Source organism: Bos javanicus, chromosome 11 (genome assembly GCF_032452875.1).
Source record: "Bos javanicus breed banteng chromosome 11, ARS-OSU_banteng_1.0, whole genome shotgun sequence".
Taxonomy (NCBI): domain Eukaryota; kingdom Metazoa; phylum Chordata; class Mammalia; order Artiodactyla; family Bovidae; genus Bos; species Bos javanicus.
Genome location: NC_083878.1, coordinates 66,617,491 through 66,635,746, shown reverse-complemented (window position 1 = coordinate 66,635,746; position 18,256 = coordinate 66,617,491).

Below are 18,256 nucleotides of genomic sequence, written 5' to 3'. Positions count from 1 at the left end.
TACATTTCACACCTTATATCCCAATGACTTCCAGATGGATCAAAAATATAAATATTAAAAATGATATCAATAAAGTCTGATCAGAAAACACAAGATAAATTTATTTTTATCATCCTAGAGTGGTGATGCCATAAGAGATTGATGGATTTAATTACATAAAAGTTTTTAAAAATTATGTGTGAGAAAAGCATCACATACAAAGCAAAAAGATGTGTCAAGTCAAAAAACATTGTGCTACACATCCCAGACAAAAGACATTTCCTTCACACAAAGAAATAAAATATAGAGACCACAGAAAATGGGCAGAGAACATAAAGAGGAAAGGGAGTTCAAATGATTTCCTAAACTTATGAAAAATATGTGAAGCCATAAAAGGAATCACCAAAAAGAGATGAGATGCTATTCTTTACCTATCAGATGGCTCAGAGTCGAAACTTAGATAGCAGCTTGTGTTGATAGAGGTGTGGGGAAATAGGCACGTGGCTGGTAGGAGTGTAAAGGAGAGCGAGCTCCACAGAAGGAAATTCAGCTATATTTATGAAAATTCCCCAAAGCATATACTCTTTGACCCAGCAAATCTGTTTCTGAGCAAAAATCCTATGGATATATTTCAGTTCAGTTCAGTCACTCAGTCGTGTCCGACTCTTTGCGACCCCATAAACCGTAGCACACCAGGCCTCCCTGTCCATCACCAACTCCCGGAGTACACCCAAATCCATGTACATTGAGTTGGTGATGCCATCCAGCCATCTCATCCTCTGTCGTCCCCTTCTCCTCCTGCCCCCAATCCCTCCCAGCATCGGGGTCTTTTCCAATGAGTCAGCTCTTTGCATGAGGTGGCCAAAGTATTGGAGTTTCAGTCTCAGCATCAGTCCTTCCAATGAACACCCAGGACTGGTCTCCTTTAGGATGGACTGGTTGGATCTCCTTGAAGTCCAAGGGACTCTCAAGAGTCTTCTCCAACACCACAGTTCAAAAGCATCAATTCTTCGGTTCTCAGCTTTCTTCACAGTCCAACTCTCACATCCATACATGACCACCAGAAAAAACATAGCCTTGACTAGACAGACCTTTGTTGGCAAAGTAATCTCTCTGCTTTTCAATATGCTATCTAGGTTGGTCATAACTTTCCTTCCAAGGAGTAAGTGTCTTTTAATTTCATGGTTGCAATTACCATCTGCAGTGATTCTGGAGTCCCAAAAAATAGAAGTCTGACACTGTTTCCACTCTTTCCCCATCTATTTGCCATGAAGTGATGGGACCAGATGCCATGATCTTAGTTTTCTGAATGTTGAGCTTTAAGCCAACTTTTTCACTCTCCTCTTTCACTTTCATCAAGAGGCTTTTGAGTTCCTCTTCACTTTCTGCCATAAGGGTGGTGTCATCTGCATATCTGAGGTTATTGATATTTCTCACGGCAATCTTGATTCCAGCTTGTGTTTCTTCCAGCCCAGCATTTCTCATGATGTACTCTGCATATAAGTTAAATAAGCAGGGTGACAATATACAGCCTTGACGTACTCCTTTTCCTATTTGGAACCAGTCTGTTGTTTCATGTCCAGTTCTAACTGTTGCTTCCTGACCTGCATACAGATTTCTCAAGAGGCAGGTCAGGTGGTCTGGTATTCCCATTTCTTTCAGAATTTTCCACACTTTATTGTGATCCACACAGTCAAAGGCTTTGGCATAGTTAATAAAGCAGAAATAGATGTTTTTCCAGAACTATCTTGCCTGTATGCAAATAAGAAGTATGCAAGGCCTCTGCTCATTGAAGTATAAAGTAGCACCTTGCATCATTCTCTCTTTCTCCTTCTTGGTCATCATAACACTTAGTAACACTGTTCTTACAATACTCTAATCTGTTTTGTGTGTCTCCCCCTTAAGTGTGTGCATGTGAAGAAAAGGTGACCAGCAGGCTTGCTTGCAGAACTGATTCTGGGTTTGCTTTCTCACAGGGCTACTTCCTTTCATAAACATGGACTATTACATACTATGTTTTTGTTTTCTGTCTTGTTTACTGAGAGAGAAGCAGGCACTCAAGCCTTGGACTGACATATCCAGAATCATATAGAGAGACAAGAAGGGAACTAGAGCAGAAAAGTTTCTGTTTCAGGATGAATCACACATCTCCTGACCTTGTTCATGGAAACTGTTTGCACTCCCTGTTGGATCACTGATCAACCCGAAGATGCTTTGCGTGTTGCTTTCCATGACCTGTCTCTATGGACAGAGTAAGCTTAACACTAGACTCAGTCCCATTGAGTCCAGCCAGTTGGATTGCCAGTCTGAACCTGGAACTTCTCCTGGTAGAAGGACAAAGCACCAAAAAGCAGGCTGTGTGCCCAGCATCTAGAACAGCACCTGGCACATATTAAAGTTTTATAAATAGTACGTAAAGAATAAATGAATAGATGAATGAATATACTGGTAAGTGAAAAAGTGCAGGGTACACAATGGGGACACTGCATGCTGTCCTTTGTGCAAAAAAATTATATTGGTCCCATCTGCACAAGCTAGCTTCTGCATTTGGTGGTTGCAGAATGTTTTAATGTCAGGACAGAGATTCTTCTTGGAAAACAGTTGTTGGTCTATTATTCTTCCAAATATACAAATACGTAAATGACTAATCGAGGTTGTGTATCAGAAGCAATAATGATTTTGAACTAGAAAAGTCTCAAAGAGGATATTACTAGGATAGCTCTGTGATTTGCTTTCAGGAGTATAGTGTTCTAGTTCTCTGAGGGCATGAACATGCCACAGAAAGAAAAATTTTAAAAGGCTCTGAACAAAGCTGGGAGTGGGATGCAGTAGATAGGCAGATATGTAACAACATAAAGTCAAAGTGATCCCACCAAGACAGCAGGTTGGAAAGTAATATACCAAAAGTGACTAATCATATTGGTATTCTCTAAGAAATTGTTGAATGTCAGTCAATAAGTTTTGAGGGAAGGGACGCTGACAAAAAGTAATTGCTTTTAAGGAGCTTGTATTAAGCTTTCTGATCATAGAGAACAAAAATCACTGCTATTTCTTAACAACTAAAAGTATATCTATTGTAGCAGAGAAAGATTTTTTTTCTATTTCCTACATAACAAATGGGACAGATGAGGAGAAACTTACAGATGATCCAAGAGTTGTGAGAAAATCATTCAGAAATAAACTTAAAAGATAGGGTTAGAGCATTGCCTATCTTTATATCACTCAGAAAGATCATGTGATTTGATAGGTTCCTACTAACTGGTTATCATAGGATGAGCTCTTTAATCAGGCTCTAGGAATCAGCGAGCTGAAATGGACTGGAATGGGTGAATTTAACTCAGATGACCATTATATCTACTACTGCGGGCAGGAATTCCTCAGAAGAAATGGAGTGGCCATCATGGTCAACAAAAGAGTCCGAAATGCAGTACTTGGATGCAATCTCAAAAACAACAGAATGATCTCTATTCATTTCCAAGGCAAACCATTCAATATCACAGTAATCCAAGTCTATGCCCCAACCAGTAATGCTGAAGAAGCTGAAGTTGAACGGTTCTATGAAGACCTACAAGACCTTTTAGAACTAACACCCAAAAAAGATGTCCTTTTCATTATAGGGGACTGGAATGCAAAAGTAGGAAGTCAAGAAACACCTGGAGTAACAGGCAAATTTGGCCTTGGAATACAGAATGAAGCAGGACAAAGACTAATAGAGTTTTGCCAAGAAAATGCACTGGTCATAACAAACACCCTCTTCCAACAACACAAGAGAAGACTCTATACATGGACATCACCAGATGGTCAACACTGAAATCAGATTGATTATATTCTTTGCAGCCAAAGATGGAGAAGCTCTATACAGTCAGCAAAAACAAGACCAGGAGCTGACTGTGGCTCAGACCATGAACTCCTTATTGCCAAATTCAAACTCAAATTGAAGAAAGTAGGGAAAACCACTAGACCATTCAGGTATGACCTAAATCAAATCCCTTATGATTATACAGTGGAAGTGAGAAACAGATTTAAGGGCCTAGATCTGATAGAGTGCCTGATGAACTATGGAATGAGGTTCGTGACACTGTACAGGAGACAGGGATCAAGACCATTTCCATAGAAAAGAAATGCAAAAAAGCAAAATGGCTGTTTGGGAAAGCCTTACAAATAGCTGTGAAAAGAAGAGAAGCAAAAAGCAAAGGAGAAAAGGAAAGATATAAACATCTGAATGCAGAGTTCCAAAGAATAGCAAGAAGAGATAAGAAAGCCTTCTTCAGTGATCAATGCAAAGAAATAGAGGAAAACAACAGAATGGGAAAGACCAGGGATCTCTTCAAGAAAATCAGCGATGCCAAAGGAACATTTCATGCAAAGATGAGCTCGATAAAGGACAGAAATGGTATGGACCTAACAGAAGCAGAAGATACTAAGAAGAGATGGCAAGAATACACCAAAGAACTGTACAAAAAAGATCTTCACGGCCCAGATAATCACGATGGTGTGATCACTGACCTAGAGCCAGACATCCTGGAATGTGAAGTCAAGTGGGCCTTAGAAAGCATCACTACAAACAAAGCTAGTGAAGGTGATGGAATTCCAGTTAAGCTATTCCAAATCCTGAAAGACGATGCTGTGAAAGTGCTGCACTCAATATGCCAGCAAATTTGGAAAACTCAGCAGTGGCCACAGGACTGGAAAAGGTCAGTTTTCATTCCAATCCCAAAGAAAGACAATGCCAAAGAATGCTCAAACTACCACACAATTGCACTCATCTCACATGCTAGTAAAGTAATGCTCAAAATTCTCCAAGCCAGGCTTCAGCAATATGTGAACCGTGAACTTCCTGATGTTCAAGCTGGTTTTAGAAAAGGCAGAGGAACCAGAGATCAAATTGCCAACATCCGCTGGATCATGGAAAAAGCAAGAGAGTTCCAGGAAAACATCTATTTCTGCTTTATTGACTATACCAAAGCCTTTGACTGTGTGGATCACAATAAACTGTGGAAAATTCTGAAAGAGATGGGAATACCAGAACACCTGATCTGCCTCTTAAGAAATTTGTATGCAGGTCAGGAAGCAACAGTTAGAACTGGACATGGAACAACAGACTGGTTCCAAATAGGAAAAGGAGTACGTCAAGGCTGTATATTGTCACCCTGCTTATTTAACTTATATGCAGAGTACATCATGAGAAACGCTGGACTGGAAGAAACACAAGCTGGAATCAAGATTGCCGTGAGAAATATCAATAACCTCAGATATGCAGATGACACCACCCTTATGGCAGAAAGTGAAGAGGAACTCAAAAGCCTCTTGATGAAAGTGAAAGAGGAGAGTGAAAAAGTTGGCTTAAAGCTCAACATTCAGAAAACGAAGATCATGGCATCCGGTCCCATCACTTCATGGCAAATAGATGGGGAAAGAGTGGAAACAGTGTCAGACTTTATTTTTATGGGCTCCAAAATCACTACAGATGGTGGCTGCAGCCATGAAATTAAAAGACGCTTACTCCTTGGAAGGAAAGTTATGACCAACCTAGACAGCATATTGAAAAGCAGAGACATTACTTTGCCAACAAAAGTTCATCTAGTCAAGGCTATGGTTTTTCCTGTGGTCATGTATGGATGTGAGAGTTGGACTGTGAAGAAAGCTGAGCACCAAAGAATTGATGCTTTTGAACTGTAGTGTTGGAGAAGACTCTTGCGAGTCCCTTGGACTGCAAGGAGATCCAACCAGTCCATTCTGAAGGAGATCATCCGTGGGATTTCTTTGGAAGGAATGATGCTAAAGCTGAAACTCCAATACTTTGGCCACCTCATGTGAAGAGTTGACTCATTGGAAAAGACTCTGATGCTAGGAGGGATTGGGGGCAAGAGGAGAAGGGGACAACAGAGGATGAGATGGCTGGATGGCATCACTGACTCAATGGACATGAGTCTGAGTGAACTCTGGGGGTTGGTGATGGACAGGGAGGCCTGGTGTGCTGTGATTCATGGGGTCGCAAAGAGTTGGACATGATTGAGCGACTGATCTGATCTGATCTGAAATCAGACAGTGCTTGTCTATACAAGTTTTCTATAGACTTTGGCCCATTAACTGCTTGCTTCCACAAAGTCAAAGGTAAAGTCCAACAAAAAAAAAAGCAGCAAATATTACAAGGTTCTTCCAATCTGGCTGGTAGCAGTGCAAACCACTCCTGCACCCCCGCACCCCCACCCCAACCACCGCCCTTGAGCTCCAGGAATTATTCAGCCTTCTGCTTTCTGGTGGTTCTGTCCTAGTCTCATGGGATTTCACTCCGCACAGATTCAATCCATCAGCCAAAGATTCTTGAGGACTGCCCTGCAGATATCCAGAGTATTCTCTCTCACTCTCTCCCCAAACCTTTCCTCACTGATATTCTGTACTGTAAATTCTAGCCAGTTTCCACTAATTCTGATCTCTGCTCCTCAGTCCCACTGGAGGCCACTAAGCACTCTTTCCATTCTCCTTCCAGCTCCATGGCCTGGAAGTGGCTGTAGACAGCAAGCTGGGACAGCCGTTGAGCTTACCTTGTGTGTATTTCACAGTCTTATGCTCCCTGCCAATCCACTGTCTGGAAACAGTGTCATATATTTTGTTTAATTTTCTACCTTTTTTTCATTACAGGAGGAAAATTCTTGTTGCAGTTAAATCTCCTTGAGAGGAAGTACATGTCAAGTTTATTCTTCATAATTTCTCCAAGAGTATCTACTAGATCAACTTAAATGATATAATGATATCGTGGTCATGTTTTATACACATAGACACACCAATTCTTATCTTTTAGGGCTTCTGACTAAGTGATATAATTTCTGGGATTCGTTTCAAAAATATGGGTGAACGTGAAATTGCAATGGGGTGAACACTGACTATGAATGGATAATTATTGAAGTTGGGTGATAAGTACGTAGTGTCCACTTTTTAATGTTTAAAATTTTCCATAATAAAAAGTTTTCTGAGATCAATTATAAGAACCTCTATGTTTAAGGCCCACTACACAACTTCTACTATGTCAGCTGAGTAAGAACAAAGGAGCTGAGAGCAAGCCTTTATGGTCAAAAGGGGCAGAACACAAAGGAACATGGGGTGAATAAAAAAGAAACTGAAGGAAAAAGAAACAAGCTAATGGCAATCTTCAACTGCTGTATCTTATCAGTTCAGAAGAAACCCCTCCTGAAAGGGTATAAATGAACTTATCTACAGAAAAGAAGTGGAGTTACAGATGTAGAGAAGAAATTTATGGTAACCAGGGGATAACGGAGTAGGGAGGGATAAATTGAGAACTGGCATATACACCCTACTATACATAAAATGTGGGCTTCCCTTTTGGCTCAGACAATAAAGCGCCTGCCTACAATGTGGGAGACCCAGGTTCGATCCCTGAGTCGGGAAGTTCCCCTGGAGAAGGAAATGGCTACCCACTCCAGTATTCTTGCCTGGAAAATCCCATGGACAGAGGAGTCTGGTAGGCTACAGTCCATGAGGTCGTAAAGAGTCGGACACAACTGAGCGACTTCACTTCACTTCATATACACAATGGGCTTCCCTGGGAGCTCAGCTGGTAAAGAATCCGCCTGCAATGTAGGAGATCTTGGTTCAATTCCTGGGTCAGGAAGATCTCCTGGAGAAGAGATAGGCTGCCCACTCCAGTATTCTTGGGCTTCCCTGGTGACTTAGCTGGCAAAGAATCTGCCTATAATGCAGAAGATCTGGGCTCGACCCCTGGGTTGGGAAGATCCCCTGGAGGAGGGGACAGCTACCGACTCCAGTATTCTTGCCTGGAAAGGAGCTTGGCAGGCTACATATATCTACACATATCTATATATGTATATATCTATACATGCTGCTGCTGCTGCTAAGTCACTTCAGTCGTGTCTGACTCTGTGTGACCCCATAGGCAGCCCACCAGGCTCCTCTGTCCACGGGATTCTCTAAGCTAGGGAGTGGGTTGCCATTTCCTTCTCCATATATCTATACATATCTATATATAAATTATATATATATATATATATATAAGATAATTAGTAAGAACCTACTAATACTCTGTAATGGCCTGTAAGGGAAAAAAATATCTAAAAAAAGAGTGGACATTTGCATAACTAAATCACTTTGCTTTGTAGCAGAAACTACCACAACATTGTAAATCAACTGTACTCCAATAAAAACTTAAAAAACAAACAGAAGACAGCCCCTCCTGATCAACCCACACGTCCAGGACCTGGCACTAAGCCAGGCTGACAATAGCTTCCCCACTTTATGTGTGACTGGGAGGTCGCAGAAGCTCTACCCAACACCTTGTTGTTACTGCTGCCACCACTGCCTGGTCCTTAATTTAGAGAGTGAGATTTCACAAATCACAAAACCAATCTGTCCTGTTACAAACTCTGGCTAAATAGAACCTGGATCACCATGGTAACAGCAAAAGCAGGCGAGGGGGTGGAGAAGGGATACTACTTCATTACAGAGACAAAAAGGCTGGTGAAAAGCAAAAGTCAGAGAAAGCATCCCATCCATGCCTGAGGATCCATCCCAGAATTCTGCCCCCCTTTCAACCCTCCATGGCCTCCCTTATATAACTAGGTTTATAAAGAGCCTAGTCCGTGCACCGGGAAGCTATCATTATCTCCATTTTGCAGAAGGGAAAACTGAGGCTCAGTAAGGCCAAGAAATTCTCTAAAGGCTATTAGGCGCCAAAGCTAGGACTGAAGCCCAGATCTATCTAGTGCCAGGACTTATGTTATCCCACCCTGACCCTGTAGCATTTAGCACTTGAGACTGTCCATTTTGAAATTAGCCATATAAACCTATAAGTCATCCCTTATTAAAAAAATACACAATGGAAAACAAAAAAAGGCAAAAAGTAGACATAAAAATAATTCTTAAGCATTTAAAGGTCCAGAGTGTTTTCAGAACTCATATTTCATTTCCTTGCTCTCCCAAATTTCAACCATATAAGAATGAAATATTAGAGTATAATAATAAGAGGAAAGTCTCTTTCCATCATAGAAACCTGAAAAGAGACACAGAAACAAAGAGCTGAATTAAGGGTTGGCCAAACAAGCAATATTCTAAGACATTGAACTGTATTTAAAAATCATTGGGATAAATAAAAATTATACTATTCAGTTCAGGTCTTCTCATATAACTCCTCAAAGAGCACAATGTAAGTTAGTCTTATTCTTGTTCAGGGTCTATAATAAATCCTTTATTTATACATTTGAAAAAGTGGTAGAGAAAAGAATATTTATCATCACAAACTGGTTTCTACAGAAGGTATTTGTATTTGTTGTTGATGTTATTTTGGGGAATTGTTTGCTTGTGGATTTTTTATGTTTTGTTGAGCACAAATACAATTTTTATCTTCAGTATAGTTGCCTTGTCATACATGAAGAGAGAAATCTAGGTGTTCCATGGCCAAGAGGCTGCTAATATAGAACATCCAACACCAATCATTCGTACAGCTGATGAATTCTCATCATGTTTTAGTCTTTGCATCATCCATTCTAGATTTAAATCTAGAAAAGTTTTTATTTTTTTAAGTTTATTTTACTGAAGTGTAGTTGCTTCACAATGTTGTGTTAATTTCTGTACAGCAAAATGATTCAGTTATACATATATATATATTCTTTTTCATATTCTTTTCCATTATGGCTTCTCACAGGATATTGAATATAGTTCCCTGTACTATACAGTAGGGCCTTGTCCTTCCATCCTGTATGTAATAGTGTGCATCTGATAACCCCAAACTCCCACTCCATCCCTTCCGCATTCCCGCTCCCTTCGTAACCACAAGTCTGTGGTCTCTATGTCTGTGACTCTGTTTGTTTCCTAGATAAGTTCATCTGTGTCATATTTTAGATTCCACATATAAGTGATACCATATGGTTAAATCTTGAAAAAAATTAAGACCTATCCCTCACACTTTTCATAAAAAGTAACTAAAAATAGATAACAGCTCTAAACGTGAAGCCTATGGACAGGGAAGCCTGGCATGCTGCAGTCCATGGAGTCACAGTCAGACACGACTGAGCGACTGAACTGAACTGAAAACTAAAAAACTTGCAGAACAAAAATATGAAAAAACATTTTGAGACCTTAGATTAGGCAAAGATTTCTTAAATATGGCAGCAAATCATGATCTGTAAGAAAAACAGATTGGAATTCTTCTAAATTAGCAACTCTCCTCCTCAAAAAACACCGTTAAGAAAATGAAAAGACAAAGCTCATAACAGAAGAAAACATTTGCAGAGCACATTTCTGTATTAAGTCTAAAACATACGAAGAACTCTCAAAACTTAATAACAAATGCAAAAATTGTCCCAAAAAATTTAATCACTTTACAGTAGGCTAAACAATGGCTTCCCAAAGATGCCCACATTCTAATCCCTAGAGTTTGTGAATATGATACTGTTATCTTGCATGGCAAAAGACACCCTGCAAGAATATTTAAATTAAGGATCTTGAGATGGGAGATTATCCTGGATTATTCAGCTGGGCCCAGTGTAACTACAGGAGTCCTTGTAAAAGGGAGGCAAGAAAAAGCGATGTGACAACAAAAGCAGAGACATTGGAAGATGCTAGGCTGCTGGTTGGGAAGACAGATATTGTGTCCACGAGCCAAGAGTGCAGGCAGCCTCTAGAAGGTGGAAAAGGCAGGGAAATGGATCACTCAGAGCCACCAGAAGAAACACAATCCTGCCAACACCTTATTTCAGACTTTTGACCTCTAAAGTGAAAGGCCATAAATTTATATTGTTTAAAGCCACTAACTTTGCTGTAATTGGCTACAGCAGGAAAAGGCAGTAAACACATATGTATATATATATATATACGTACACGCATATACATGTATACACACATTCATTTCATAATTTTTCTTTAAACTGTTTATATGTATTATTCACCATTCTTTGTGGTAATATACACATATATATGTATATATGTATACACACATTTTAAAGAAAAACATTAAAACGTTTGTATATGTATGAGTAAAATATATAAACAGTTTAGAGAAAAGTTACAAAGTGAATATGTATGTAATCATCACTCACGTCTAGAAATAGAAGATCACCAGCAGCCTAGAAATTGCATACACTCCTCCCTATGGTACACTTCTCCTCCTCCCAGAGATTATCATTATCTTGACTGCTTGATAATAATTGTGTTTTCCTTTGTATTTCCTTATATGCACATAGAAATTCACATAGAAGTGCATCTCTAACTAGTACAGTAATTTTGCTTGTCTTCTAAAATTTTTTAAAATATAGGTAAAATACACTGTTACATTGTAAAATACATGTAACATAAAATGTTCCATCTTAACCATTTCTAAGTGTACATCACTGTACAACAGAGCTCCTGAATGTTTCATCTTGCTAAATGGAAACTTTATACCTGTTAAACAAGGACTCTCATTCTCCCTTTCCCCTAGTCTTGGTAAACCACGGTACTTTGTTTCTGTGATTTTGACCACTTTAAATACTTCATATAAGTGAAATGATACAGTATTTGTTTTTTTGTGGCTAGCTTATTTCACAAATCGTAACACCCTCAAGGTTCATCCATGTTCAATATGTCAGAATTTTCTACCTTTATAAGGCCAAACAATATTCCATTGTATGTCTACACCACATTTTGTTTATCTGATTATCTGTCAACAGGGCATTTGAGTTGCTTTCACCTTATGGTTATCATGAATAATGTTACTATGAACATGGTTGTACAATTATCCCTTCAATACCCTGCTTTTAGTTCCTTTGGATACATACCCGTATTGTGGGGCTACCTGGTAATTCCAATTTTTTGAGAAACACCATATAAGATATATGATTTACAAATATTTTCTCCCATTCTATGGGTTGCCCTTTCACTTGATTGTCCTTTGACACAGGGAAGTTTTTAATTTTGATGTAGTCAAATTAATCTATTTTTACTTTAATTGTCCATGCTTTTGGTATTATAGTCAAGAAATCATTGTCAAATCCAGTGTCATAGAAATTTTCCCTTATGCTTTGTTCTACCAGTTCTATAGTTTTAAGCCTTACACTTAAATCTTTGACCCATTTTTGGTTAATTTTTTATGGCTTTAGTTAAAGAGCCCAGCTTCTTTCTTTTGGATGTAGAAAGCCACTTTTCCCAACACCATTTGTTGAAAAGACTATTCTTTGCCCCACCGAAAATCATTTGAGCGTGTATGCAAAGGTTTATTTCTGGGCTCACTATTCTATTCCATCTGTCTGTATGTTTGTCTTTATGCCAGTACCACATGGTTTTGATTACTGTAGTTTAATTTTGCTTGTTTGAGAACTATATGGAATCTTATTATTTGTATTCTTGAGAAGCTTGTTTCTTTGATTTGGCATTGAGAGATGGATTTGTATTACTGCTACAGTTCTAGTTTTTATTGAAGTATGGTATTCTATTCTCTGAAATGTATCCATTCTATTGCTGGTGAATATTTGATTCTTTCCCCCCAATTTTTATTTATTTATTTATTTATTTATTTTGGCAATGGATTGCTGCTGCTTGGTCTCAGTGAGTTTTAAATTCTTTTTCATTGCCACCTGAGTCTATTTTGTAGCAGTCTCTTTTGACCTACCACATCAATGTGATTTTATCTTTTTGTTTCTTTAAGCATTTCATCCATAGCTATTTTATAGTTCCTGTCTGGTATTCTAAAATCTGCAGTTCTTGGTGGTCTAAACTTGTTTATTGTTTGTGTGGAATCTCGTTATTTTTTCATTTATCTATGTGGCTTTGGTGATGTTTGATTGTAAGCTGACATTTGGTTGATACTTATCTGCTTGAAATCTGTGGCTCAAATTGAGGATGCTTCCTCCAGATATGGTTTTTATTCATTCTTCCAGGAGGCTGGGACTGCTGCAAACCTGCAAGCATTTCTAACCCGTATTTGGAGCATCAGGAGTTGTAGACATCCCTGCCTTTCCATCCCTCCTCCATCATGTCGCTGACCCAACAGCTTGGTTTCTGGATTGTAGGACAGATCCTGTCCTTTCATTTGCCTTCTCAGAGGCATGAGATTCATTGAGCTGTTGTTTTTTCCTTTGGAAAGTTCTCTATTTGCTGTGACACAAGCAATATAACAAAACTGTGTTTTCTGTACATTCTAGGTGTTTTGTAAGAGATTATCTGGTCCATTGCCACGTCAAAAGCAGAAGGCTTCCAGGTCTCATTTCTTGATAGGTTGGTAAGGCACTAGGGTTGTGCTTGAGAACAGTAAATGGAAATCATTAGACTAACCAAACAAGGCTAATTTTTTTTTTAATAAAATAGACAAGAGCTGGCTTGTTCTCAGCTGAGGAAAAAAGCTAAACCTGGAAAACAGAGAGGATTTATAGTAATTTGGGGAAGAGAAGAAGAAAAAGCGGTAACTGGAAAGAGAAACAAACTCTATGGGATGAGTCTGATTTAAGCTTTTGCTGTTTGGTGAGAGATGTGACTCATAAACCAACTGCAAATACGTCTATGTTTTACAATAATGTGAATTCGTATCAACTTTGGAAAAAGCAATGAAATTCTGAATTTGGCTCTGAGGTAGGTGAGAGTGAGAGTCACGGTCCACTACCTACCGTTGATCATATCTGGAGAATGAAACTTACCTTAATCTTCTTATTTTGGTCTCTTGCAGAAATGTCTTCACTATATTAAGATGTAATATAAGTCTCATAGTTTTTACAGAATACTAATATAAAAGTTCATTTGAAGAATATTCTGTCTTTTACAAAAACACATTTTAAGATATCTATTAAATTACTCAGTGTACCTTAAACAGGAACCCACACATACAAAATTTCCCCTCAAATTCAGTGCCAGGAAAAATTTTGCCTTGTTAGAAAAATATGTTTGCTTCTTTTTATCAGACTAAATAACCCATATGTTTCCTGTCTCAATTCATTTTCCTTAACTCCCAAAAAAGTCAGATCTAAGCTAAGCTCACTTGGGTGCCTGGCCCATCTCTGTCTCTGATCCTGCTTGTGTTAAAAGTAGCTTGATTCATATTAAACCATAAGAGTAACACATATTCATTATTCACTGTAGAGAATATAGACACAGAAAATGAAAAACAAAAAACAATTGCTACTTTTGAGACCTTACTGTAGATTCTCTGGTTATACCATCCCCGCCCCCACCATCCCTGCCCCCACTCCAACTTTATTATTATTATTTGATGTCCAGAAGGAAAAACTGACTTGCACTTATGCAGGGGAAGGAATTTTTCTTTTTCTTCTACCCACTTAGGTTCACTGACTGGGACCCTGCAAATTAGACTGACAAAAGATAAGTTAACAAGGGAAAACAAACAACGGCATATTAACAAGTACATCACAGACTTGGGAGAACCCAGTGAGATTATAAAATATCTTAGCAAAGAACAATAATTTTGTAGAGAAGTGACAAGATAAAACGACTTTTAGTTTCTGGTGGAAACAGATTACAGGAAGGCAAACAGATGCGGAAATGAATGTTGGATAAGAGTTCATTTCAGCCAGGTTCGGTATAGAGGTAACTCTAGTGCCTTCTCTGGGCTGATAAGGGCCTACAATGGCCTCAGTGATTAACTTCTGACCTTTCTGATAGAGAGGAGTGGGGGTACATATTTATGAATTTACATCCTGCATTTAGGCAAATAGGGGAGGACAGAGAGCTTTTCTTGTATCTGCTCTTTTCAGATGCCTTCAGCTCAATGCCAAAGTGGCATATTTGAGGGTGGCAAATCCTGCTACCATTCAGTTATTTAAACAATAAAAGGTATTTATTAGAAAGATCTGGTAAGCACCCAGAGTTCAACTGGAACACTCAGGCCTCAGAATGTACAGGAACCATGGTAGTCTTCAGAAAATGGAAATCACAGACAATCTCCCTGGGACTCATCTCCAGACTGCCTGTCAGCCAGCACGGAGCACTGTGTTTGCAATCCCACCAAGACTGCAGGGAATCAGGCAGGGACTAAGAGCCGGTGCAAGTGAGTGTGGGATGCTTCTGTTACCACCAAAGTGAACTGGATAAAAAGGAGTGCTTTCGAACCACCTGTTTTTCCTCCTTTCTGTGGGGTCATAGCAAAGTGTTCATGAATTTATGTTGCCCCACACCTACCACCACTGCTTGTGAGAAAGAAACCCTGGGCTCTCTCTCATTCTGGTGGGTTTCTGAACAGATATCAGTGACTGAGGACTGTGGTTTTCTGCTCCCTCCAGGCTCCTCCTACCCTTTATCCTGCCAAAGACAACTGGGTGATGAGAGGAGTGAGAAGAGAAGTCCACACTGGACTGGAGGGTGTAGTCCCCGTAAGTACATTACACATATGCATGCTAAGTCGCTTCAGTTGTGTCCAACTCTTTATGACCTCATGGACTGGTCCTCTGTCTGTGGGATTCTCCAGGCAAGAATTCTGGAGTGGGTTGCCATGCCCTCCTCCAGGGGATCTTTCCGACCCCGGGATCGAACCCACGTCTGTTATGTCTCCTGCATTGGCAGGCAGGTTCTTTACCACTAGCACCACCTGGGAAGCCCATATTACACATAATTAAAGCAAAATAAAGTTGATTCTATTTATTTTAAAAATTATTAGGTGATCGGAGTCTATTCTACACTCTCAACAAATGAGAAATGAAAGGCAATATCCTCAGATGTGCATCTAAAGCAGTACTTTGCAATACTTATGGGCACATTCATTTATAGAATGCTAGTGCACTTGGTGATATTAATATTAATTTTGAGGAAGGAGTTTTGGCAGTCAACTACATTTGGGAAACATTGTATACTATGTTATATTTTTGGATATGCAAAGTGCCCTGTATCAAACTAAAAGCTCTAGGAAATTCTAGAATTTCTTTGCTGTCTCTCTAATATATAAATATATACACTAAAATTATACAGTGATTATATTCCACAGGGTAAGTAAAACTGCAGACATTTTTCTTTGTTTTGCTTTTCCTTTTATTCTGATTTTGATATTATATTCCAATTTTGATATTACATTCTGATTTTTATGTAACACATACATTTTAAAAGTTAACAATTTATACAAAATATATGACAATTTAAAGATTATTTTAAAACTAAAGATTAAATAGCTGTTAAATACAACAAATAAGGAGAATTTATTCTCATCAAACACCAAAAGTGTTTGATAATGTCTCCCATTATCTATTAAAATATAGCACACTGTCCATTAAATATCTGAATTGGATACGTGCTGAATGAGCATAGCAATATCATAATGTCTATAAGATTAATGTAGTATCCCTATATCATTACACAAATACTCATCTATAAGATATACTGCATTATCAATTTAAAAGGTCTTCATATTCTTTTACCATTATGAGTAACAAGGACATTATTTTAAATATCCTTTGAAACCAGCGATTGGCAAATTTTTTATATAAAGAGTCATATGGTAAATCTTTTAGAATTTGCAGGCTAGAGAGTTGGACTGTAAAGAAGGCTGAGCGCCAAAGAATTGATGCTTTTGAACTGTGGTGTTGGAGAAGACTCTTGAGAGTCCCTTGGACTGTAAGGAGATCCAACCAGTCCATTCTGAAGGAGATCAGCCCTGAGATTTCTTTGGAAGGAATGATGATAAAGCTGAAACTCCAGTACTTTGGCCACCTTATGTGAAGAGTTGACTCATTGGAAAAGACTCTGATGCTGGGAGGGATTGGGGGCAGGAGGAGAAGGGGACAACAGAGGATGAGATGGCTGGATGGCATCGCTGACTCGATGGATGTGAGTCTCAGTGAACTCCGGGAGTTGGTGCTGGACAGGGAGGCCTTGCGTGCTGTGATTCATGGTGTCACAAAGAGTCAGACATGACTGAGCAACTGATCTGATCTGATCTGAACTGATAGTCTCAGTTGCAGGGCTTCCCAGGTGGTTCAGTGGTTAAGAATCTGTCTGCTAAAGTAGGAGACACAGGAGATGTGAGTTCCCATTCCTGGGTCAGGAAGATCCCCTGGAGCAGGAAATGGCAACCCACTCCAGTATTCTTGCCTGGGAAATCCCATGGACAGAGGAGCCTGGTGAGCTACAGTCCATGGGGTCACAGAGAGTCGGACACGACTGAGCATGCATGCACTACCACAATCTCAGTTGCAATTACCCAACTCTGCTGTCTCAGTTAAGTGCAGTCACAGACAATACCTAAACAAGTGTGTACAGGTGTGTTCCAGGAAAGCATATTGATGGACACTAAAATCTGAATCATTTTCTTTTTGTATGTTATTAAGTATAATGACATTTTAATTTTTTTCCAATCATTTGAAAATGTAAAACCATTCTTACTTCACGGGCCATGTGTAGTCCCCGCCCATATCACAGTAGCACATGGGAGAAGTGATGCTACATAATGTCTAAGATGCAGTTTTAAGGACCATACATTTCTGTCTTGGATGCATGCTCTCTCTCAGGTCTCTGCCATGTTGTGTGGTGAGGCCCACAAGGCAAGGAGCCAAAGCCACTACCCAATGTTCACAGATGAACCGAGGCCTCCTGAAAACACACATGAGAGTAAGTTTGGAGGCAGATCTTCCTCTTCCAGTCGAGCCTTTAGATGACTGCAGCCTTGGCTAACAGCTTGCACACAACCTCATGGGAGATTCTGCAATAAAGTCACCCCACTAACTCTCCTAGAATTCTAACATCACAGAAACTGTAAAACTGTGTATTGGGCTTCCCTGGTGGCTCAGTGGTAAAGAATCCACCTGCCAAAGCAGGAGACACGGGTTTGATCTCTGGTCTGGGAAGACCCCATCTGCCACAGAGCAGCTAAGCCAGTGCACTACAACTACTAAGCCTGTGTTCCAGAGCCCGGAAGCCCTGACCACTAGAGCCCATGCACTCTAGAGCCTGTGGTCTGCAACAAGAGGAGCCACTGTAACGAGAAGCCCCTGTGCCACAACATAAGTAGCCCCCGCTTGCCGCAACTGGAGAAAAGCCCGCACAGCAATGAAGATCCCGCACAGCCGAAAAAACAAACAAACAAAAAGTGTGTATTCTTTGTAGCTGCTAAGCTTGGGGGTAATTTTTTATGATTCATAAATTAGTACAGTACGTATATTCGACCAAGGTCTGTTGGGCTCCTAACACTAACCCTTCACATATCGCTGCTCTCAAGAACACTCTGCTCTGACTCAAACCCAACAGCTTGTGCGGGTGCCCAGTCTACGAACCTTGCTGTACTAAGACACTCGCTGAAACCAAGCCTTAACTCCAGCCTTTGGAATGTCTGTGTGTTACA